General features: G+C 38.1%; 1 non-coding gene across 1 annotated transcript; it reads left to right on the top strand.

Moving 5' to 3' along the window:
• The first annotated feature begins 4,421 nt into the window (after window positions 1-4,421).
• LOC141675728 (small nucleolar RNA R71) lies at window positions 4,422-4,528 on the top strand. The gene has a single exon (XR_012556366.1). It is a non-coding gene; the product is annotated as a small nucleolar RNA R71 (small nucleolar RNA).
• The last annotated feature ends 22,181 nt before the right edge of the window (window positions 4,529-26,709 follow it).

Genomic DNA, 26,709 nt, shown 5'->3' with positions numbered 1-26,709 from the left:
ACAATATAACGGTTTAAGCACAAGTTATCCATAATGATTATATAGGGCAAGTAAAACGGTTAGATTTACCTATGAATCATGCATACAATACATGAACCTATGCTAGCATGGCAAGTTCTAAACCTCTATATTCACTGTCGCTTCAATAGAGATTAACACGCTATCTTATATGTTAGCTACACACATAAGATGAATAAGAACAACCAATACTAGGATATAATTCAATCACCACACACCAAGATATCGAAACAAATTAACTATTGAAATCCATAAGTAAATCCGCTAGAACCCCATGACAACGATTAGCCCATAATCGAACTCATCATCACCATGGGTTCCAATGAAAGCATGGTATAAAATAAGTTCTTAATAAACTGAATAATAATTAAAGTACGAATAAACGAGCTCTAGGTTCAACAAGAACGAAAACGAGCATCCAAAGTTACAACTAATTCAAAGAATCACAAGTTTAAAACAAGATCTTCTTTTTCAGAGTTGTTCTGTGCTTCTAGGTCTTCTCCTTGGTATCCCAATCTTCCCAGATGATGAAAACCCTTTTTTTAAATATATATACGCCCCTAGTGGACCTGAACCCTTAAAATCATCAAATTCCACTCAAAAAAGGCTTTTTCAGCGAAATCAGCGACTAGCCGCGCCCTGAGCGGCCGCTCAGCTCTCCTGAGTGGGCGCTCAGCTCTCCTGAGCGGGCGCTCAGCTCTCTGGGCGGCCGCTCAGCTCTCCTGGGCGGGCGCTCAAACAGCTTCTGGAAAAAATTCTGATGAATCTTGTTTTGGCCATAACTTGAGTTCCACTCGTCAGAATTAGGCGATTCAACTGCCCAAGCGAAGCTATTGAGATTTTCTACAACTTGAAAATGGAATTGGCTTCCAAATCTGATCACTTTTTATCATATTTCCTTTAAAAGCTCATTTCTTCATATAACTGATACCTGAAATGCAATAACACAAAAACACATCAAAATACCAACAACTTGAGTCCAAAACACCAATTTAAGCTTCTAATGAAGCGTTCCAAGTGGATATAAAATCTACTTATCACACCCCCAAACTTGAATCGATGCTTGTCCTCAAGCATAAACAGACTCAAAACTACAAAACAAATCTAATGCATGAATGCAACTACGTGAATGCAACTAAATGATAATGCAATCGATCCCCTTAGAATAACCATAACCAAATGAATAAGCCAATGCCTTTAAGAATGCAATAACTTGAAATAGAGTTCGAATAAATCCCACAAACCAACTCACAAATCAGAAACGTGCGTGTGTGGATGCTTAACAGATATACTCTCGGTACTAGATCAATAACCATAACTTATCTATCATCGAAACAATCAAAAGTTTATAAACAGAATAGGCAATAAATGCATTATGACTCACAACACCTCATTTCTACTAGAGTTATACAAGGATTCACACTATTATTGAACACATAGCAAAGATGCTTATTTGACCGTGCAATGAATGAGGTCCCAAAAGACATATGCAATAATACCCATGTAGTGAGCGTTAGGTTAGCGGATCCCAGACTATAAAAGCCTTAGGTCACTAGGCACAAAGTCCCCTAGAACTTAATAACTCAAGTATTAAAGAGCTCACTCTTGATCAATTATGCATAAACATATACTTTTTTTTCTTTCTTTTTTTTCTCTTTTTTCTTTTTTTTCTTATTTTTTCAACAATTTCTGAATGAGTGCGTTTCGCTCCATCTCATTCAACCCTAGACTACTCATAAAAATATGAGCCGGCTACTATCCATTTGACGCCTAGCCTTACAACAACTAGCAATAAAATCCAAGTTTTTCTTCAGATAAAAAAATCAGTGTTTTTACGTCATTACGAGAATATCACAAATTCTAAATATAACCAAGTCTCAACAACAAAAAAGTATGATCATGATCTAGATCAAAAGCAACCCTATAAGACTTTGTGAAAATATTTGTTTCTGGCATGCAAATAAATTCATTAAGACTTAAACATCCCTCTATTCATCATCACCACACTAAAATCAACATCAACTTATCAAATATCATAGTTCATCTTAAGGGATCATGCTAAATATGCAAGTGTAACTATATGAAATCACATAAAAATAAACAAATATGTCCTAAATGAACAATCATGCAAAAATATGAATGAACTATAACTAAACATGCAATATGAATCTATATGAATCTATATGGACATACACACTATTAATCCTTACATTATCACCCCCAAACTTAAAATTTTCAATATCCTCATTGAAGGTAATAATAAGGATTTCAGGCATACCTAATTAGCGGGAGAGTCACCCTCGTCGGGTGGATGATCAGGTGGCCAATCAACCTCGCCACCAGTGTTTCGAACAACAGTACCGAAAGCGTGTGTCAAATCTGCAGCAAAACGACGGTGAATGTCGTGCATGGCCTCCATACGCCTAGTCACTCTCCTGTACTACTCATCACCAAGACCAAACCTATTAACTGTCTGTGGCGCATGAGAAGAACCCTCTGTAGGCATTGGAAGATCCGTCCAGCCACTCTCTACATCATCAAAAATATATCCCAACCCCTTATCATGGGGTGCACCTAAGAATGAATAACTCAAGTGATCTGGCTTTCGGTTGAGCTCAAGTATGGGAGCTTCTTAAATTAATGGTTCAAAACGCTCCTGAGAAATTTTTAGCTCTGCTAACCCAAGAGAATCGAATGGAAAATCCATCTTCCTCTTCCACGGAGGTGCATTCAAAACCTGCAGTTGCTCTACTTTAAAGCACTCCTCTTTATCTGTGGGCAACTTTATTTCCTTAAACACATTAAAAGTGACCTTTTGATCGTAAGCCTTCATCGAAAGCTCTACTTTTTGCATATCAATCATAGTTTGGCCTGTAGCCAAGAATGGTCTTCCCAAGATGATGGGAATCTTCTTATCTTCCTCGAAATCTAGAATTACAAAGTTAGGAGGGAAGAAGAGTTTATCTACCTTGACCAAGACATCCTCCATTATACCTCATGGATAAGCGATAGAACGGTCAGCTAGTTGCAATAACATGTATGTTGGTTTCGAATCAGGAAGACCAAGCTTCTTGAAGATAGATAAGGGCATCAGATTGATGCTAGCTCTTAAATCACATAAACACTTGTCGAATGACAAGTTTCCGATGGTGCAAGGAATAATGAAACTTCCAGGATCTTTAAGCTTCGGAGGCAACTTCTGTTGTAGCACAGCACTGCATTCCTCCGTTAGAGCAACAGTCTCTAAGTCATCGAGCTTCATTTTCCGAGAGAGAATACCTTTCATAAACCTCGCATAGCTAGGCATCTTTTCAAGAGCTTCAGCGAAAGGTATGTTGATATGAAGTTTCTTGAACACCTCTAAAAACTTCTCAAACTGCTTATCCAACTTTTTCTTTTGCATCCTCTTTGGAAAAGGGGGTGGAGGATAGATCTGTTTCTCCCCTGTATTACCCTCAAGAGGAGTGTGTTCCACAGTAGTCTTCCTTGGTTCCACCTCTGCTTCCTTCTGCACACCTTCGTCAGCCACAACTGCATTTTCTGAATCTTGAGATTTTTCAGGCTCTTCGTCTTGCTGAATTTGGGGGCTTGCGACCTTTCCAAACCTTAAGGTGATGGTGTTCACCTGTTCTTCAACTTCCCTCTTGCCTGGATTGGATTTTGTATCACTAGGAAGTGATCCTGGTGGTCGATTCAATAAGGCATTATCAATTTGCCCTATTTGGTTCTTCAGAGTCTTGATAGATATAGCCTAGCTTTGGCATATAAGAGCCTGATTTTTGCACATAAGCCGCAAATCCTCCAGTTCAGATTTTTCATTCGAAGATAGACCTGCATCATGAGTTTGTTGTTGAAGTTGGAGTTGTTGTCTTGGTGTAAATTGTTGCTGAAAACCAGGAGGGTTCAATTGTTTTACTCCAAACTGCTGGAACGGCTGTTGCATCGCATTCTGATTGTTGCTCCAGCTGAAGTTAGGATGATTCCAGTTGTCAGGATAATAAGTGGCAGGAACTGGCAGCTGCGATCTCTGAAAGTTGCTCAGAAACTGAGCTGAGTCACTAGATATAGCGCATTGCTCCGTCGCATGCGGACCTGCACACAGCTCACAAACACTAAATATCTGCTTAACACCATAGTTAGCCAGAGAATCGATCTTCATAGACAACGCCTTTAGTTGAGCAGTGATAGCCATAGCTGTATCCACTTCAAGAACTCCTGCTACCTTGCCATGTGGATATCTTTGGGTTGGATACTAATATTCATTAGCAGCCATCAGTTCAATTAGATCATAAGCTTCCTTATAGGTCTTTGCCCATAATGCTCTGCCTGCTGCTGCATCGAGCATGGATCTGGACTGTGCTCCCAAACCATTGTAAAAACAAGTGATGATCATCCAATCAGGCATTCCATGATGAGGACACTTCCTAAGCATCTCCTTGTAGCGCTCCCAAGCTTCATATAAAGATTCTCCTGATTGCTGTGCAAATTGAGTAAGAGCATTCCTGATTGCAGCTGTCTTCGCCATAGGGAAGAATTTAGTAAGAAACTTCTGAGCAAGATCTTCCCAAGTAGTAATCGAACCAGCTGGTAGAGAGTGTAACTAGCTCTTAGCCTTTTCCTTCAGAGAGAATGGGAACAGTCTCAGCTTCACAGCATCTTCAGAAACACCGTTGAACTTAAAGGTGTCGCAGATCTCTATGAAATCCCTAATGTGTGTATTAGGATCTTCCGTTGGAAAACCCCCAAACTGGACTGAATTATGTACCCATTGAATTATGCCAGGCTTGATTTCAAAGGTATTAGCTGTGATAGCTGTCCTGGCAATGCTAGATTGAATGTCATTGATCTTGGGTTGAGAAAAATCCATCAAGGCTTTCGTTCGTGTTGCTGGATCTCCCATTGTAATGAGTACCTGAAACACAAACAAATAAACCGTGAAAGTAAAAGAATCTGAGTCAGTGAACTTTAACGACTACTGATGACAAGCACATAAACTAAAAATTAACACCGAGTCCCCGGCAGCGGCGCCAAAAACTTGTTAGGGCGAACACACGTGCTAAAATACACGCAAGTATACGCGTTCGCAAGTAGTATAAGATATAAATCAGATTCATTCCCACAGAGACTGGTTTAGGTCAAGTTCAATTTATGCACCTATGCAACAATGTATGGTTATCGCTCAATGCTAAGACAAATAACAAATTGGGTTTTGATTAAACTAAGAGATTATACCAAATAACATTAACTAAGAGAATTGAGGTTGAATTACTATATATGACAAACATGGGATTCTAACTTCATTACTACTTCATTCAATAGCCTTCTCGTTCTTAACCTTAGCATGTGATGGTGATGACACTAATCAGCTAACACGAAACTGATAAACGCCAACTTTCGTTGTACGAGTACCATTTTACCAGACATCCACAAAAGAGATAGAAGCTGAATAGACACCAATTATATTAAGACCCTATATGTCTATAGAATTTGACAACATAACGGTTTAAGCACAAGTTATCCATAATGATTACATAGGGCAAGTAAAACGGTTAGAGTTACCTACGAATCATGCATACAATACATGAACCTATGCTAGCATGGAAAGTTCTAAACCTCTATATTCACTGTCGCTTCAATAGAGATTAACACGCTATCTTATATGTTAGCTACGCACATAAGACGAATAAGCACAACCAATACTAGGATATCAATCAATCACCACACACCAAGATATCGAAACAAATTAACTATTGAAATCCATAAGTAAATCCGTTAGAACCCCATGACAACGATTAGCCCATAATCGAACTCATCATCACCATGGGTTCCAATGAAAGCATAGTATAAAATAAGGTCTTAATAAACTGAATAATAATTAAAGTACGAATAAACGAGATCTAGGTTCAACAAGAACGAAAACGAGCATCCAAAGTTACAACTAATTCAAAGAATCACAAGTTGAAAACAAGATCTTCTTTTTCAGAGTTGTTTTGTGCGTCTAGGTCTTCTCCTTGGTATCCTAATCTTCCCAGATGATGAAAACCATTTTTTTAAGTATATATACGCCCCTAGTGGACCTGGACCCTTAAAATCGTCAAATTCCACTCAAAAAAGGCTTTTTTAGCGAAATCAGCGACCAGCCGCGCCCTGAGCGGCCGCTCAGACAGCTTTTGGAAAAAATTCTGATGAATCTTGTTTTGGCCATAACTTGAGTTCTACTCGTCAGAATTAGGCGATTCAACTGCCCATGCGAAGCTATTGAGATTCTCTACAACTTGAAAATGGCCTTGGCTTCCAAATCTGATCACGTTTTATCATATTTCCTTTAAAAGCTCATTTCTTCATATAACTGATACCTGAAATGCAATAACACAAAACCACATCAAAATACCAACAACTTGAGTCCAAAACACCAATTTAAGCTTGTAATGAAGCGTTCCAAGTGGATATAAAATCCATTTATCAATTGTGCTTGACTTGTGAGAATATTTCAAGATTTTTATCACTTGGAAATTACCAAGATATAATTAAAATACTTAAATATAGTGAAGTTAGGAAATGATATAATGTAGGATGTAATATGGACAAACATCTATATATGTTGCACAAAAATAGGGGTGGAATTACTTGTACGTAAGTTTATCAATTAGCTAAAGATAATAGAATAGAACATTTTTTTTAGTATCTTAGATGTAACTGACACATCAATAAACAGCAGTGGAAAAAAATCAGCCATATACCATGACTTTTGAAATCAGGAAACCTAAATAGATTTATAACTATCATTCGGTTGTCAAAAATTTCGCTAACTATTTAATTGCTTATAAAAGGGAAATATAAAAAACTTTTGACATACAAACATATATATAGATCTTTGGGTGCTTTTTATATTTAGATATATAGTATATCTTAGAAAATGACTTCACTAAGTGCAAAGATGAAGAGATGGTAAGGCATAAAGAATGTGGCGGGGTAAGAGTTGCGAAATTTGGCTATAACTTGCGCAAACTTCAATAATGATATGGAAAAAGCAAAATTTTTCTACTCAGAGATGTATGATACCATGAAAAACAAGCAATCTGATTTGTTTGCTCATTCAGTTAGCCTCGAAGAACAATTCAAAAACTATTTAAATGTGCATATAATTTTATGAGTTAAATTTGCTTTATATTAAAAATTGAATAAAATTACTTTCAATATTTTACAGCGAAATAGAAGATAATCTGAAGAATGGATCAATGAAAAAATATGGAGAGTCATCAGAAAGTAGTACTGAAATTCCACAATCTTATACAGGGAATTCACTCAGATTTCTAGGTGATATGTCTACATCTCTACGTGGTCATGAGACAAACTTCAAACAGAACACGAAAGAAATGATAAGTGCATTTCAAAATTTTGGAGATGGGTGAAAAGAACATCTTACTAATTTGAATGCTCGTGCTGATATTTTGATTGAAGAAAGTGGAAAGGTTCGCATATTATTAGGTGATTATGCTCGAAATAAATAAATTATGTTCCAATCAATGTGATGTGATGGTGTATTGTAATTGTTCACATTGTAGGTGTTAGTGTTTGTGCCCTAGAGACAACACTATTATGTTTATATTATGAAACATTTGGATTATTAATTATGATTATATGAATTATTCTTTAGTAATATATTATATCTTTATTTTCTGCGATAAGATGTTAGATTAATAAATTTCCTTAGAATATGATATGTTAATCTATATCTCTAAGTACGTAACTTAGAAATGAGATTATGAGAATAGTATTGATATTCCTAAAGATCCCTGGTCAAGTATTATTGTTAAAGGACGATAATAAATACATTGAGACTAGTGTGTTTGTTGGCTGATGATCATATCTCATTGATCATAGGTATGGTGATACTAAAGTCAAAACACAGGCACATGTATTAAATACATGGTGCTGGATTGACCCGTTGTGAGATACTACATGTTTACAGTGTCATAAGTTAATCTCACAGTGATAATGATGTATTGGTCCTTTGACCTGAAAGCATTATATTTCTATACGAGAATTAATATACTTTGATACTATTAAAAGTTATCCTTGACCGGGTAATAATAAAAGTAGACATTGGTTACGTTATGAATCGTATGAGAAATATGAATGATCTAGATGGGATTTAGCCCTCCTTTATTAAAGGAGTGATATTATTGGCCTCTTGATTGAGTAAGACTAAAAAATGCATGGTCGTGCTCAAATACTGATTTGTTTAATAGTTTACTCATTGATCAAGGAAAGAAGGATTGAATGTTAACAGAGGATGACACTATGCATGCCCCGAGTTTGATCTATAATATAAGGCTAAAGGGATTATATTACATTATACATTATTCATGAAAGGTTTAATTGAAAACCGATTTAATTATTATTACTTGGGTAACAATGATGTATTACTAGATGCCGCTCATTGTTTATCATTTTAAATTAGATTTAAAATTGTTGCCAACATAATAATAACCTAAAGGGTCGCACAAAGAATGATTGGAGGATTATTTAATTTAAATTGGGATTTAAATTAAATGTAAGTAATTCAATTTATTTATTATTAATTAAGTGTGACTTAATTGATTAAATAAATAGGAAATTCGAATTTAATATTAACTCCGAAATTAAGTTATTGGATGATTAACTGAGACTTAATAATATAATAATTAGAATTTTGAATTTAATAATAATAATAACTCTAAAATTCAGTTTAGGGTTGGAGGCCCATTAGCTCTTGCCTATATATTATATTTTTCTAATAGAATTAGGGAAAACACGATTTATTTAATAAAACATAAACCCTAGCAGCTTGACGAGAGATAGGGAGAGAAAGAAGGCGGCCTCAAGAACGTGCTAGTACACAACCATCCTTCGGGCGATCATCCGTGAAGATACCTTCGAGGCGTAGATCGTTCCAGCGTCGGACTACGTGGTGATCATTCAAGACCTCCATCTTTCCATTAACGTAAAGCTTCTTAAGGTAAACATACTGAACTATGAATTATATATTGTTTTTCGCATGGATCCTGCGGAGGGTTTCGATTTTTTAAAATTTAAATTTACATTTTTTGTTGCGTTTATGTGCTAAAACCCTTCAATGGCATCAGAGCTACTTGCGAAAAGTTTTTAATTCATTTATGTGTTTAACCATTTTCGATATATGAGCATGTACGTGAGTTGCCATGATTTGATGTTGATATAATATTGTTATGGATCAAAAATTAAGGTATAATAATTGTTGTATTTATTACTAAGGAACGTGAGCTTCGAGGCTCGATTTGACTGCTCTTGTGTTTCGTGACTCGATCTGCCTTAACAAGATGCCTACGTACCTTGCTGATTGCCAAGGATCAAGTCAAAAAATGTAGTTCTAATTTGTGGGGTGAGGCCCCTTATATAGATGTTGAGACTCCTTGAATTGGATTAGGGTTAGGAGACTTGGTGGGAAAGTCTCAGAATTAGAATGGACTTTGGAGTCCTAAGAGGTAGGAACCTGATTCCTTATCCCACCAGGTTCCTTGGAGGCCAACCTACAAGGATTTATTTCTCCACTAGGACTCATCTTATCAGCTGACTTATCCCTTATTAATTAATTATGAAATTAATTAATATTCAGGGTTTTTTGGCCTTCTGAAATGGGCCTAGCTGTTGGCCCAATTCTGATATGATTAATGCAACATTAATTACATACCCAGGCCTTATTTTCTTCCCTATCATTTGCCCCCCCAACTTTTGGGAAACAGTGACTAGGTTTCGCAGAAGTTAAGTTTATTTGTTCACTTACAGGATATCGTTTTCGCGTAAAGTGTGGAACGACCTACACATTTACAATGATTTGCTTTTATCCCTATTATTTTAGGAATTCTCTTAATTTCCAGGAATTTTCCCTGAATTCTGGGATTTTTCCTTAATTTTCTGGAATTTTCCCTTAATTCTCATATTTTTCTTTAATTTCTGGAATTTCCCTTAATTTCTGGGATTTTTCCTTAATTTTTTGGAATTTTCCCTTAATTTTCTGGAATTTCCCCTTAATTTTTGGGATTTTTCCTTAATTTCTGGGATTTTTCCTTAATTTTCTAGAATTTTCCCTTAATTTTCTGGAATTTTCCCTTAATTTTTGGGATTTTTCCTTAATTTTCTGGAATTTTCCCTTAATTTCTGAATTTTTTTATATTTTCAGAAAATATTTTATGGAATTTCCATCTTTTCTTTCCTTTTCTTTCTTTTCTTTTTCTTTATTTTTATATACCTGGTTCGACAAGGAATCCTGTTCGACCAGGATCCTGGTCGAATTAGGCCTTGATGTGCCCTAGTCGACAGGCTTTCGAGCAAGAACTTTTCGACCTCAATTCCTGGTTGATTTTTCAATCAAGATTTATATATATATATATATATATTTCTTTTTTCGAGCAGGAATTTTTGGTTAGGATGTACGATTTGACCGAATTATGCCCTCCTTCTTGCCCTGATCGAAGGTCATTTCGACCTAGATTATTCAACCAAGAACATAGTATTATTCCTGGTCGAATTAGGTCAGAAAATCTATTTTTTGTCCCTATTTTCCTGGGCTTTTTATCTTGTGTAATAACCCCCAAAATTTTCAACTTTTTGTAACCCTTGCGAATAGTGTTTTTGCTGAATGAGACAACTTTTCATGCCACACTATGTAGGGGTTCTGTTATTGATCTTCTGGGATATTATTAGTACTCTATGTGGTATATAAGTGTATGTAAAGATCGTCAGAATCCAATTTCCGAACACTTGGATTTTTCCCGGAAATCCACTAGATACGGAAAGGATTGAGTATAAGGTAACAGGATAAAAAGGATTTAAATTAAAGGATTATAATAGAGGATCATAAAAAGGAATATAATGTATTGAGAAAGGTTAAGGGAACCTAAGTAATAAGATCCCGAGTATGATCCTTCAAATGATAAACGAAAACGAAATTTAAGCGAACCGTATAACAGATCAGCGGTCATTAGGCAACCAATTAGGAAGTTAATCAAAGGGATTAGAGAGGATGATGTCACCCAACCAATGAGAAGGGGACAAGGAGGGGAGGATGACATCATGAGGATGACACAAGCATGACATGGGAAGGAAGGAGGTGTGGTTGAATGAGAACCACACAAATTCAAGGGCAACAAGGTAATTAACTAAATCAAACACAAAAACAAGTCAACCAAGCCAAGCAAAATCATTTTTTCATCAAAATCAAAAAGAACCAAGGCTTTGTTCTTGAAGAGCTCCCCGCTTTTTACTACTCAAAAGGCAAGGAAATTCAAAAATCAAAGATCCAAGCTTCCTAAATTGGTGAGTTAATTCCCTAATCATCTTCATGCTTAGTTAGGGCTATATCATGAGTTTAAGCCATCAATTCCTTCTCCATCTTCTTTATTTAATCAAAGAAGAAGACTATGAATAGTGTTTTCAAGTTTTTAACTAGAAATTTTTCTTGTTTTCCTTGAAGATCCAAGCATTCCTAAGACTTCTCAAAGCTTCTTAAGGCTTCCTAGCTCCTCCCACCACTTCAAGGAAGGTATATCATCTCCAAACCCTAGATTCCTATGTATTATAAGATGATTTTGATTAGTAGGGTGATATTGTAGCTTAATGTTGTGATTTAGAATTTGGGATTTGAAATGGTATTGAATTGGAATGGTAAATGTTGTTGTTTTGATTAAAAGAACTTAAGAATGGTTAAAGTTAAGCTTAGGCATAAGTATGAATGTTAAAATTGAATTGGTTGGGGTTGTTATGATGTGATAAGGATGGATGTTGGTTGTATGTTGGATTTGAGGTTGAATTGGGTTGGTTGTGAATGGTTTTAAATTGGGAAATCGCGTAAACATAGCCGTCGTAACATCCGATTTTCTTTAGACTATTTTTGTGCATAACATTAGGACCCGAGAACCCCCTGCTAGATTATGACCATTGCCATGTTTAGATAGCTCATGTTACGAGCTTCTTTTTGATATGTAGTTCGTTCGTTCGATTCCGATGCACGGTTTAGGAGAAACGACCGTTTCAAGTAACGGCATTTCGCGAACGAAACTTTTCCCCTCGCCTTACTTTGAAACATAGGTTAAAGACCAAAAAGGGTTAATTAATGTATGAAACATTTATGGTAAGTGTGTTAGGCAGTTGGTAAGACACTCGCGAAGGAATCGCCTTAAAACTCATAAAGGTTAAATTATTAAAAATGATGGAGCCGAGGGTACCCGAGTGACTTAAGCGAGTCAGTAAGCGCAAAACAAGCGTTAGAGTCTAAGTTAGTTAAAGTATAGATTTACAAGTGACTTTGGTTTAATTCCAACTTGCTTGTTGTTTATAGGTTACCAGACTCGTCCCGAGCCTTTTATCACCCCAAGTCGCTTAGGCAAGTTTTCTACCCGTTATAACTGTTGTTGTGATGAATATATGTATTTGCATTATCTTGCGATAGATGCATGTTGGTTAATTAGCAAATGTTGTTATATATTGAAGCATGCTGCTATGGTATATATATATATGCATGCCTGTTTCGTATTCTTTCCATATATAATTGTTGATAATACCTATGCTAGAGGATAGCGGTAATTTGCATATACCCTTAGTATAGGGACCCAAAGGTGGAAATATTTTCTAAAACCGGGAGTCGAGGATCCCGAGTAGATTTTGTATATATGGATATAAATATATATATATATACTTATATATATATATATGGTCACAGTTTTCAAAACTATTAATCGAATAAGGTTTATTCGATAACTTTAACTTTATTTTATTATTGAATATTATTTCGAATATTATTCGAAGGCGTATGACTCCTTTATATTAAATGAATATTATTTGAATATTCAATTGAGGATGTATGACTCACTTTATTTTATTTAATGAATATTACTTGAATATTCCTCCGAGGACTTATGACTCCTTTTATTTTATTATCTGAATATTATTTGAATATTCATTCGAGGGCTTATGACTCAGTTTATATTATTTAATGAATATTTTTGAATATTCATTTGAGGATCTATGACTCCGAATATTTGCTGAGATTTGTTCTTTATTTTATTAAAGAATAAGGTGTAAATAATCAAACTTATTTTTGATTATTCAAATAAAGATAGTACTTTCATATAAGTATATCTTTGGTTATTTAATACTCGTTTCAAGTATAAGTTTTAATACTTCTACTTCAATTATTTTTATAAAGATTATTCTTTATGGGAATATTATTTAAATAATAATATTCAGTCATTTTCTAAATATTCCGGGGACTGATTTACTTCATTAAATCAGCTTTACTCCAAACACTCTACAAAGTGTTTTCGAGTCTTCAAAATGATTTTTAAAAGTTAGAGCGGATCCCAAAACTCATTTTTATATTTAAGATCTTCCTTTTTAAGGGGATTTAAATACTCGCTCAAAACCTGAGGGATCCGGCTCTGTGGTGTATTTTATATTCGCAACACGGTTGCAGTTTTGGTAAATGAATTGATTACTTACCCAACGTTCGGGAAGTAAGTCCATCTATTGAGTCGGCATAAGCAACATGGGCTCAGTGGGCGTCCATAATAGTGTAAGTGGCTCAGTGGGAGTCCATCAAATGCATAAGTGGCTGAGTGGTAGTCCAGCATAAGGTCCTATTGAGACCAGGGTGATGACCAGTGGGGAATTCGTCCATCTACTAGTAGAAAAGGTTACTTATGGGTATCTTTGCCTGATCAGCAAGATATCTGGTTTATGCCAAAATTCTTTTCCTTTCCAAATTTATTGGATATTGCAACTCTGTTCATACTTTACATGACAGAGGTTTTCAGGAAATTGTATAAAGAAGATGTATATGTGGATATATATATATATATATATATCAGAACTTAATGAAGTATATCATGACTTCATTTCCTTTAATAAAATTTCAAAGATTTAATCTATTCAAATCTTGTCTTGTAGTCTCATCTATCTGATGAACTGTTGAAAGCTCATTATACTTTGAATAGTGGTAGTTCAAGCAGCTTTTTTTTTAAATGATATAAGTATAGTGAAGTATTTGGTAACTTCATCCCTTGTTTTTACTTATATCTAGTAAGTAATTATCTTACGCATGATAAAAGATTCTAGTAAGTATCCATTTAGATACTTATATTATTGTTATCACTATGTATTATCTTGTGAGCTGTAAAGCTCACTCTTGCTTTATTTCTTCATCACACAACAACAGTTAGGAAAGATGGCCAGACTCCAGCAGACCCAGCGCAAGCGCGTGGGAATCGTCCCGCATCTTCCCGATGATGTTGTAGCTGCTATAGCTGCAGAGGTAGATCTATTGTAGATCAGACCATCTACTTTTGAGAATCAATTATGTATAATTATAACTTGTGGCAGATAATGGCAATTAACTGTAAATTTATCAAGTAATCGTTTTGGGTTGTAATAACTTTTAAATTGTGGATTCAAAGACTTGTACTTATTTCTATTTCATCTCTGAGACTATAACGGGTTGTGGTGTGTGTTAGTGTGGGGTCACAGCATAAGGTTATTATTATTAATTAAGTGAAGTGATATTGTGGAAAGAAAGACCGTGACGACCCGGATCCCCGACCCCGGATCTGGGGGTGTTACAGAAATGGTATCAGAGCTAAGCGTTATAAACCTCAGAGATGATGCGTCGATATAATAACAAACTCACAAAGATAATAAGAACTCTTGCCAAGTTCATGGTCGGACTACTTAAAGTAGTGCTGACAGTTAAAACCCTTACGGGAACCCTTATAAGTATCATGATAGTAACTTAGCTCGTTTAATGTGTAGGCGCCTGAGATAGAGGACCCTGAGATGTTCGAGCGTGAACATGATGAGGCACTGCTAGATGTTGAGGATCAGGAGGAGCCTGAGATGGAGGAGGATGAGGAGGACCCCTCAGAGGAGTCAGAGACGGAGGTCATTGCTATTTCAGATGAGGAGGACTCCTCAGAGGAGTCAGAGACAGAGGTTATTGCTATTCCAGATGAGGAGGACCCGGATGAGGTCCCAGTAGCTGAGGAGCGTGTTGGACCTATGGTAGTATATGCTGGTACCCCATTACCCACACTTCCGGTGGTCAGAGCCCCTACCCCTCCACCACTATCCTGGATTCTCGATGATGACAACTCAGAGACCCATACTTCCGAGCCTAGGCAGACCGAGGAGGCACCCTCAGCGGCTCCGGATTCACCACCTCTTGACCCTGCCCATAGGCAGTCTTCGTTAGCTCATGGATATGTTCAGGATGTTCTGAGAACCCGAGTGGCTGTTGCCGAGGGCCGACTGGATGAGGCCAGGAGGGAGTTGGATGCAGAGAGGGCGGGTAGGCGTACCCGAGCTTATGAGACTAGGGCTTCTATACCCTGATCCTTGAGGAGGGAGCTTACGGGGATAGAGCTCACGTCCCGAGCGAGACTCAGATCTCTCCAGGGGGACAGGCATGGTAGGATCTCCAGGCGGCAGGCCGACTATATCTTCCGTCGTGCGGTGGAAAGGGTATGGGAGCTGACCCGCTCCGGTGTGTGATTCAGGATTGATGATGGAATAGTCTAGTTGTCTAGTTAGCCGAGGCCTTAGTAAGAGCCAATTTTCCGGGATAGTTGACTTGTATATAGCATCCCTTTTTTTGACTAGACAGATAGACTCTTGTGTATCACTTTTGGGACAGATGACTGTAGCACTGTTGTACTTTTGACCAGATCAAACTATGTATTTCTCGCATTATGTATATATTTGTTTCCTTTGGTTCAGTTCATTAGTGACGGGATCACTGTTTTTATCATTATTATTACTGCACTTCGTATTAGAACTTTCTTAAAATAATAGAATTGCGATATACGTTCTCCCCATTATAAGAGCTGTGCAAGGCACAATGTTGTATATGATTGTGACCTAACGTTGAATTTCCCAATAATTTTTTTTATCAGAATCATGCCGCCAAGAAAGATTGGAACTAGGGCGAACCCTGGATCTGAGGACCAGGGAAGCCATAACCAGGATGATAGGAACCAGGAACACAGTGAAGAGGAAGATGAGGATTATGTGGAACAGGATGACTCCCTGTATGAAGAGGAAGAGGAAACATATGATGTTGAGGGATTTGAGATAGAGGCTGAAGAAGGAGAAACCGAGGTTGAGCAACCAGTACCAAACCCAGGCATGGATCCCATGGGCCAGTTCATGCAACTTCTAAGGCAGAATTTGGAACGTCAACCCAACCCACCCCCTCAAGGAAATAACAATACTGTGGCAAACTCTTTCAGGGCTTTTAAGTCCCTTAAGCCCCCTGAGTTCCACGGATCAGCCGACCCAGTTGAGGCAAGGGCATGGTTAAAGGAAATGGAGAAATCCTTTGAGATCTTGAGTACCGATGAGGCACAGAAAACTGTATTTGCTACCTACCTTCTGAAAGGAGAAGCTAACTACTGGTGGGAGGCCAAGAAAAACATGGAGACAGATGCTATTATAACCTGGGAGAGATTTAGTCAGTTGTTTCTGGGAAAGTATTTCCTGAGGTTTATGGAAAACCAGATGGAGCTCAAGTTCTTGGAGCTAAAGCAGAATAACTTGTCTGTAGCAGAGTACGAAGCGAAATTTACTGAGTTATCAAGGTTTGTGCCGGAGTTTGTGAGCACCGAGGAAAAGAAAGCTAGGAGGTTTCAGCAGGGACTGAAACCGTGGATTCAGAATAGGGTGGCAATCCTTGAGCTTACGGACTATGCCACTCTGGTGCAAAAGGCAACGATTGTAGAAGTCGGAAGTGAACAGATGCAGAAGGAAAGAGAGAAGAAAGGAATAAAGAGGAAAAGTATGAGCATGGGTGGAGGTTCCGCAGGAAGGAGCTTCCCAACTAGATTTAATCGAGGAGCAGTGTCCCTACTAGGAAGGAACACTGGGTTTAAGCGGCCAATCAGTGTGAGCGTGAGCCAGGGCGGCCAGAAGTCAAGAATGTCCTATTCCAACCAGTCTCGACCCCCATTGCCAGCCTGTAACATATGTGGAAGGAATCACACTGGGGAGTGTAAAGGAAAGCCAGTAACCTGCTTTAAGTGCGGTCGTAAAGGCCACTATTCAACTAAGTGCCCATCATCAACCCCTGCCGTCATTCCAACCACCACTTGTCATCAGTGCGGATGCCCAGGTCATTGGAAGAGGGAATGCCCAATGAACAAACCAGCAGCTTCGGGAGCAAGCAGGGCTGCTTCTAATAAGCCACCTACTGCGAGGACTTTCAACATGACAGTCCAGGATGCTATGAAAGATTCAGATGTGATAGCAGGTACCCTTTCTCTAAATTCAGTCAGTGCAAATGTTTTATTTGATTCGGGAGCAACTAAATCTTTTATATCAAAGGACTTTGCGCGTAAGTTAAGACTTAAGGCTGAACCCTTGGTAGAACCCTTGCAAGTAGAAATAGCCAATCATGAAATTATTCCTGTTAACCAGATTCACCCCGCCTGTGAGATAGGCATAGGGGAGCAATCTTTTAGTGTCGATCTGATTCCTTTTAAATTAGGGGAGTTTGATGTAATTTTGGGAATGGACTGGCTATCTAGCAATGATGCTCAGATAGACTGTAAAGGGAAGAAAGTTAAGCTAAATGTCCCAGGGAAGAAAGAAGTTATATTTAGAGGAAAGAGGCAGACGCAGAAATTTTTGACCATGGCCCAGGCTAAAAGGATGCTACGAAAGGGAAATGAGGCCTACCTAGCCTATATGGTGGACACGCAGAAGGAGGTGCCTAACTTATAAGATATTCCAGTAGTCAACGAATTTGAAGATGTATTCCCACAAGACCTTCCGGGATTACCACCCGATAGAGTGATTGAATTTGCTATTGAGTTGGCCCCAGGGACGACGCCAGTTTCAAAAGCACCTTACCGGTTAGCCCCGTTAGAAATGAAGGAATTAGCTATCCAATTGCAGGAACTCTTGGATAAGGGTATGATAAGACCCAGTGTGTCTCCATGGGGAGCACCAGTTTTATTTGTTAAGAAGAAAGATGGGAGCATGAGACTGTGCATAGACTATCGAGAGTTGAACAAGCTAACCATAAAGAACAGGTACCCATTACCTAGAATAGATGATCTGTTCGACCAGCTAAAGGATGCTATTTATTTTTCCAAGATCGACCTGAGAACTGGATATCACCAACTAAAGATTAAACCCGAAGATATTTCCAAGACAGCGTTCCGTACCAGGTATGGGCATTATGAGTTCTTGGTAATGTCCTTTGGATTAACCAACGCCCCAGCAGCTTTCATGGATTTAATGAATAGTATTTATGAAGTACTTGGACAAATGTGTGATAGTTTTTATTGATGATATTTTGATCTACTCAAGAACTGAGGCAGAACATGCAGAGCATTTGAGGATAGCTCTAGGAATACTCAGAGAGGAACATTTATATGCCAAATTCTCGAAGTGTGAATTCTGGCGGAATGAAGTACAGTTTTTAGGACATGTGATCAATAAAGAAGGAGTATTGGTCGACCACTCCAAGATAGAGGCGGTCTCAAATTGGGAAAGGCCAACCACACCCACAGAGGTAAGGAGTTTCATAGGATTGGCCGGCTACTATCGTAGATTTGTACAGGACTTTGCGAAGATCGCAGCCCCTTTGACACGACTTACTCGTAAGACAGAGAAGTTTGAATGGACGGAGAAATGCGAGAACAGTTTTCAGGAATTAAAGAAAAGGTTGATAACGGCTCCGGTATTGGCATTGCCGGACGGAAAAGGAGATTTTGTGATATATAGTGACGCGTCGCACAAAGGATTAGGATGTGTGCTTATACAGCACGGTAAGGTGATTACGTATGCGTCGAGACAATTGAAGGAATACGAGGTTAGATATCCTACTCATGACCTTGAGCTCGCGACAATAGTATTTGCCTTAAAAATTTGGAGGCACTACTTGTATGGAGAGAAGTGCGATATTTTCACAGACCATAAGAGCCTCAAGTACATATTTACGCAGAAAGAGCTCAACATGCGCCAGAGGAGATGGTTAGAACTAATCAAGGACTATGATTATGAGATTCTCTATCATCCAGGGAAAGACAATGTGGTGGCTGATGCCCTTAGTAGAAAGGAAAGACTCAGAATGATAACGACTTCGGAAGAATTGATAAGGGATTTTGAGAAAATGGAAATAGAAGTAAAGGTAACCGGAACCGGAACTGAAAAGCTTTTTGAGATCTCAATGCAGCCAGAGTTATTGGAAAAGATCAGATTGTGCCAGGAGAAAATAATGAATGAAGGCAGAGAGTCAATGACTGGAGAGGAGGTCCATACTGAGAAAGATGATAAAGGGATAATGAGGTACTCCTACCGGATTTGGGTTTCGAATGTTCAAGAGCTTAAAGATGAGATTTTGGATGAAAGCCATAGTTCAAGGTATTCCATTCACCCGGGAAGTACCAAGATGTATAGGGATTTGAAGGAGTATTACTGGTGGCCCAACATGAAGAGGGACGTAGCAGAATGGGTAAACAAATGTTTGACTTGCCAAAGGGTAAAAGCAGAGCACCAGAGACCCAGTGGACTCTTACAACCCCTGGAGATTCCCGAATGGAAATGGGAACAGATAGCGATGGATTTTGTTGTAGGCTTGCCAAGGACGAAAGCCAATCACGACGCCATATGGGTAATTATAGACCGACTGACAAAGTCAGCTCATTTCATTCCTATCAATGAGAGATACACAGTCGATAGACTGGTGGACATTTACCTTAAGGAAATAGTGACGCGATATGGAGTCCCAGCGTCCATTGTCTCAGACCGAGACCCCAGGTTCAACTCCAGATTTTGGAGGACCTTTCAGGAATGTGCGGGGACCAAGTTAAATATGAGTACCGCGTATCATCCCCAGACGGATGGGCAGAGTGAAAGGACCATCCAGACACTAGAGGATATGTTGAGAGTCTGTGTAATAGACTTTAAAGGGAGTTAGGATGATCACTTGCCGTTGATCGAGTTTTCTTATAACAATAGCTTTCATGCTAGCATCGGAATGCCGCCTTATGAGGCCCTGTACGGAAGAAGGTGTCGATCTCCCTTATACTGGGATGAAGTAGGAGAGCGGAAGATGCTCGGACCCAAAATGGTCCAAAGGACCAAAGATATAGTGGATCTTATCATAGGGTGACTTGTAGCAGCCCAAGACAGACAGAAGAAATATGCAGACCTAGCCCGAAAGGACAAGGAATATGAAGTAGGGGACTTAGTACTGCTAAAGGTATCCCCTTGGAAGGGATTAATGAGGTTCAGAAAGAAAGGAAAACTAAGCCCAAGATACATTGGACCTTTTGAGATATTAAAACGGATTGGAAAGTTAGCTTACGAGCTAGCCTTACCCCATAATTTGCAACAAGTTCATAATCTGTTCCATGTGTCAATGCTAAGGAAGTATCATCGGGATGCCAGACACATAGTGGAGTACGAGCAGGTGGATATGCAGCCAGATCTAACTTACGTGGAGAAACCAGTAAGGATTATAGATAAGAAGGAGCAGGTGCTTCGGAACAAAGTGATCAAGCTAGTCAGAGTACTATGGCAGAATCATAATGTGGAAGAATCAACTTGGGAACTAGAGAGCGCAATGTTAGAAAAGTACCCCCATTTGTTTTCTGTTTGATTCCGGGACGGAATCCTTTTAAGGAGGGGACTCTGTAATAACCCCCAAAATTTTCAACTTTTTGTAACCCTTGCGAATAGTGTTTTTGCTGAATGAGAAAACTTTTCATGCCACACTATGTAGGGGTTCTGTTATTGATCTTCTGGGATATTATTAGTACTCTATGTGGTATATAAGTGTATGTAAAGATCGTCAGAATCCAATTTCCGAACACTTGGATTTTTCCCGGAAATCCACTAGATACGGAAAGGATGGAGTATAAGGTAACAGGATAAAAAGGATTTAAATTAAAGGATTATAATAGAGGATCATAAAAAGGAATATAATGTATTGAGAAAGGTTCAGGGAACCTAAGTAATAAGATCCCGAGTATGATCCTTCAAACGATAAACGAAAACGAAAGTTAAGCGAACCGTATAACAGATCAGCGGTCATTAGGCAAACAATTAGGAAGTTAATCAAAGGGATTAGAGAGGATGATGTCACCCAACCAATGAGAAGGGGACAAGGAGGGGAGGATGACATCATGAGGATGACACAAGCATGACATGGGAAGGAAAGAGGTGTGGTTGAATGACAACCACATAAATTCAAGGGCAACAAGGTAATTAACTAAATCAAACACAAAAACAAGTCAACCAAGCCAAGCAAAATCATTTTTTCATCAAAATCAAAAAGAACCAACGCTTTGTTCTTGAAGAGCTCTCGGCTTTTTACTATTCAAAAGGCAAGGAAATTCAAAAATCAAAGATCCAAGCTTCCTAAATTGGTGAGTTAATTCCCTAATCATCTTCATGCTTAGTTAGGGCTATATCATGAGTTTAAGCCATCAATTCCTTCTCCATCTTCTTCATTTAATCAAAGAAGAAGACTATGAATAGTGTTTTCAAGTTTTTAACTTGAAATTTTTCTTGTTTTCCTTGAAGATCCAAGCATTCCTAAGACTTCTCAAAGCTTCTTAAGGCTTCCTAGCTCCTCCCACCACTTCAAGGAAGGTATATCATCTCCAAACCCTAGATTCCTATATATTATAAGATGATTTTGATTAGTAGGGTGATATTGTAGCTTGATGTTGTGATTTAGAGTTTGGGATTTGAAATGGTATTGAATTGGAATGGTAAATGTTGTTGTTTTGATTAAAACAACTTAAGAATGGTTAAAGTTAAGCTTAGGCATAAGTATGAATGTTAAAATTGAATTGGTTGGGGTTGTTATGATGTGATAAGGATGGATGTTGGTTGTATGTTGGATTTGAGGTTGAATTGGGTTGGTTGTGAATGGTTCTAAATTGGGAAATCGCGTAAACATAGCCGTCGTAACGTCCGATTTTCTTTAGACTGTTTTTGTGCATAACATTAGGACCCGAGAACCCCCTGCTAGATTATGACCATAGCCATTTTTAGATAGCTCATGTTACGAGCTTCGTTTTGATATGTAGTTCGTTCGATTCCGATGCACGGTTTAGGAGAAACGACCGTTTCAAGTAACGGCGTTTCGCGAACGAAACTTTTCCCCTCGCCTTACTTTGAAACATAGGTTAAAGACCAAAAAGGGTTAATTAATGTATGAAACATTTATGGTAAGTGTGTTAGGCAGTTGGTAAGACACTCGCGAAGGATTCGCCTTAAAACTCGTAAAGGTTAAATTATTAAAAATGATGGAGCCGATGGTACCCGAGTGACTTAAGCGAGTCAGTAAGCGCAAAACAAGCGTTAGAGTCTAAGTTAGTTAAAGTATAGATTTACAAGTGACTTTGGTTTAATTCCAACTTGCTTATTGTTTATAGGTTACCAGACTCGTCCCGAGCCTTTTATCACCCCAAGTCGCTCAGGCAAGTTTTCTACCCGTTATAACTGTTGTTGTGATGAATATATGTATTTGCATTATCTTGCGATAGATGCATGTTGGTTAATTAGCAAATGTTGTTATATATTGAAGCATGCTGCTATGGTATATATATATACATGCCTGTTTCGTATTCTTTCCATATATAATTGTTGATAATACCTATGCTAGAGGATAGCGGTAATTTGCATATACCCTTAGTATAGGGACCCAAAGGTGGAAATATTTTCTAAAACCGGGAGTCGAGGATCCCGAGTAGATTTTGTATATATGGATATAAATATATATATATATATATATATACTTATATATATATATGGTCATAGTTTTCAAAACTATTAATCGAATAAGGTTTATTCGATAACTTTAACTTTATTTTATTATTGAATATTATTTCGAATATTATTCGAAGGCGTATGACTCCTTTATATTAAATGAATATTATTTGAATATTCAATTGAGGATGTATGACTCACTTTATTTTATTTAATGAATATTACTTGAATATTCCTCCGAGGACTTATGACTCCTTTTATTTTATTATCTGAATATTATTTGAATATTCATTCGAGGGCTTATGACTCAGTTTATATTATTTAATGAATATTTTTGAATATTCATTTGAGGATCTATGACTCCGATTATTTGCTGAGATTTGTTCTTTATTTTATTAAAGAATAAGGTGTAAATAATCAAACTTATTTTCGATTAATCAAATAAAGATAGTACTTTCATATAAGTATATCTTTGGTTATTTAATACTCGTTTCAAGTATAAGTTTTAATACTTCTACTTCAATTATTTTTATAAAGATTATTCTTTATGGGAATATTATTTAAATAATAATATTCAGTCATTTTCTAAATATTCTGGGGACTGATTTACTTCATTAAATCAGCTTTACTCCAAACACTCTATAAAGTGTTTTCGAGTCTTCAAAATGATTTTTAAAAGTTAGAGCGGATCCCAAAACTCATTTTTATATTTAAGATCTTCCTTTTTAAGGGGATTTAAATACTCGCTCAAAACCTGAGGATCCGGCTCTGTGGTGTATTTTATATTCGCAACACGGTTGCAGTTTTGGTAAATGAATTGATTACTTACCCAACGTTCGGGAAGTAAGTCCATCTATTGAGTCGGCATAAGCAACATGGGCTCAGTGGGCGTCCATAATAGTGTAAGTGGCTCAGTGGGAGTTCATCAAATGCATAAGTGGCTGAGTGGCAGTCCAGCATAAGGTCCTATTGAGACCAGGGTGATGACCAGTGGGGAATTCGTCCATCTACTAGTAGAAAAGGTTACTTATGGGTATCTTTGCCTGATCAGCAAGATATCTGGTTTATGCCAAAATTCTTTTCCTTTCCAAATTTATTGGATATTGTAACTCTGTTCATACTTTACATGACAGAGGTTTTCAGGAAATTGTATAAAGAAGATGTATATGTGGATATATATATATATATCAGAACTTAATGAAGTATATCATGACTTCATTTCCTTTAATAAAATTTCAAAGATTTAATCTAATCAAATCTTGTCTTGTAGTCTCATCTATCTGATGAACTGTTGAAAGCTCATTATACTTTGAACAGTGGTAGTTCAAGCAGCTTTTTTTTAAATGATATAAGTATAGTGAAGTATTTGGTAACTTCATCCCTTGTTTTTACTTATATCTAGTAAGTAATTATCTTACGCATGATAAAAGATTCTAGTAAGTATCCATTTAGATACTTATATTATTGTTATCACTATGTATTATCTTGCGAGCTGTAAGGCTCACTCTTGCTTTATTTCTTCATCACACAACAACAGTTAGGAAAGATGGCCAGACTCCAGCAGACCCAGCGCAAGCGCGTGGGAAGCGTCCCGCGTCTTCCCGATGATGTTGTAGCTGCTATAGCTGCAGAGGTAGATCTATTGTAGATCAGACCATCTACTTTTGAGAATCAATTATGTATAATTATAACTTGTGGCAGATAATGGCAATTAACTGTAAATTTATCAAGTAATCGTTTTGGGTTGTAATAACTTTTAAATTATGGATTCAAAGACTTGTACTTATTTCTATTTCATCTCTGAGACTATAACGGGTTGTGGTGTGTGTTAGTGTGGGGTCACAGCATAAGGTTATTATTATTAATTAAGTGAAGTGATATTGTGGAAAGAAAGACCGTGACGACCCGGATCCCCAACCCCGGATCTGGGGGTGTTACATCTTGGGCCAACCTTTTTTGGCCTATTTCTTACAGGCCTTTTTTTCTAGGCTTTATTTTTGGGTCAACCTTTTACTGGGCTTATTTTAATGGGCCTCCCTCTTTGGGCCTATTTTCAACATGCCTTTTTTCCAGGACTTTGTTTTTGGGCCCTTAACTTTAATTACCTGGGCCCTTTTCTGGGTTTATCTCTTATTGGGCTACTTTTTACCATTTCCAGCCCACATACCTGATCTGGGCCCTAAACCTGGGCTGGATTTTTTTTTCTTTCAACATGAATTTGGGCTTTTTCTGATTTTTTTAGAATTTGAGCCCATGAGATGGGCTGGGCCCTTAACTTTAAGCCCAACTCCCAGATATTATGGAATTTCTGGATTCTTCCAGATTTTGCAAAGTAATATCAGGATTTTTCTTAGAGCTTTCCAAAATTTTCTAGAACCTTCCTGATTTCTCCATTCTTTGGGCCCAAATGGGCTTTTTAGGCCCATTTAGAGAATAACAGTGGCTATAAAAGGGGAGGGGAAGTGAGGTGAAGTCTCACACTTCACTTTCACATTTCTCACTTCTTCTCTCCAAAACTTTCCTTCTCTCTACTCTCCTCTCTCCAGCCTTCAAGACTCCTCCCTCTCTAGGGATTTTCCGGCCTTCTTCCAAGCTTCCAAGCCTTCCTCATTCTCCATTAATGGCAGAAAAAGGTGCTGAAAGAGCGGCCAAGATTGCCTCGACTTCAAAACGAGGTAAGGATGTCGAGATCCGTTCTTCTTACATGTCTTTGATAGATATGGTTAATACTAGGGGGACGAATATCCCTCCACTGCACATCTCGACTCTTTTAATCATTGCAACACATGGCACAATATAGATTATGATAAGTTAAATGTACGTTATAATGTTCGTCCTCCCCTTAGGCTAGTTCCAGTTTCTGGTGGCGACCGTACTTGCCACTGGAAACCCGATACTCTTTTCGTTTATACAGATGCCCTTGATGCTGGGCTTAGGTTTCCTTTTCATCCCTTCATTCCTCACCTCCTAGCTGATTTCCAAATTAACCTCTGTCAGCTTCCTCCAAACACCTGGAGGAACATTTTATGTTTCATGATTTGTTGTCTTAGGGGAGTTTTTCCCTTATCTGTAGCTATTTTTAGGAAGGTTTTTCAATGTTACAACAGTTCTTCGGGTAATTGTGGTTGGGTCTACGTTAAACAAAGGCCCAAGTGTAAGCACATTTTTAACAGCGCCTCCATTCCCGACAATAACCATAATTGGAGAAATAGTTTTGTCGGGTTAAGGTGGGAGAATGGTGATTGGGGTACCCTCTTCAGATCTTCCTTCGGGAAGGTTAGTGATGGTAGCCTCAAATCCATTCACCTAACCCCCGAGGAAACTATCATTTATGATGAGCTTACTCGGGATGATGGTGCCACTATCAGCTGGACTCTTTTAGAGGAGTTCTCCCTCATCCACGTGGGGCTATCCTCTATTTCTGAACAGGGTATTTTTCTTCCCTTCTTGTTTTTACTTTTTTTTTCATGCTTTATTGACACCACTTATTTTGTTTTTTCTCTTATTTTACAGCTGCTAAGGAAATCAACGAGGATAATGTGCCTCTCATTGAGGAGACTTCCAGGATGAAGAAGGCTCGCCTTGCGGGTATGGATACTCGAGGAAAGGCTACGGAGCCTAGTTTCCTACGGAAGCATAAAGAGCCCGTGGCGGAGGCTCCTGCTGAGGGAGCTGAAGCCCTTAGTGCCCTATCACTGCTGCTGCTCCTATCTCTGCTGCTACGGGTGCCTTTCAGCCTATTTGGGGATTCCGCCGAGGGGATACCGTGGTTGGATCCATGAAGCACGCCTGGGATTGGTCTTACCACGGTGTAAGTCCTAAGGACTTCACCGATGTGGTGGCTACTCCTGACTTGGAGAGCATAAAGCTCTTGGGAGCTCAGTCCTTAGCCTCGAT

This window comes from Apium graveolens, chromosome 7 (assembly GCF_009905375.1).
Source record: "Apium graveolens cultivar Ventura chromosome 7, ASM990537v1, whole genome shotgun sequence".
In the NCBI taxonomy this organism is placed as follows: Eukaryota; Viridiplantae; Streptophyta; class Magnoliopsida; order Apiales; family Apiaceae; genus Apium; species Apium graveolens.
The sequence above is the reverse complement of the archived record's forward strand: the minus strand, read 5'-3'. Positions and strand labels throughout refer to the sequence as shown.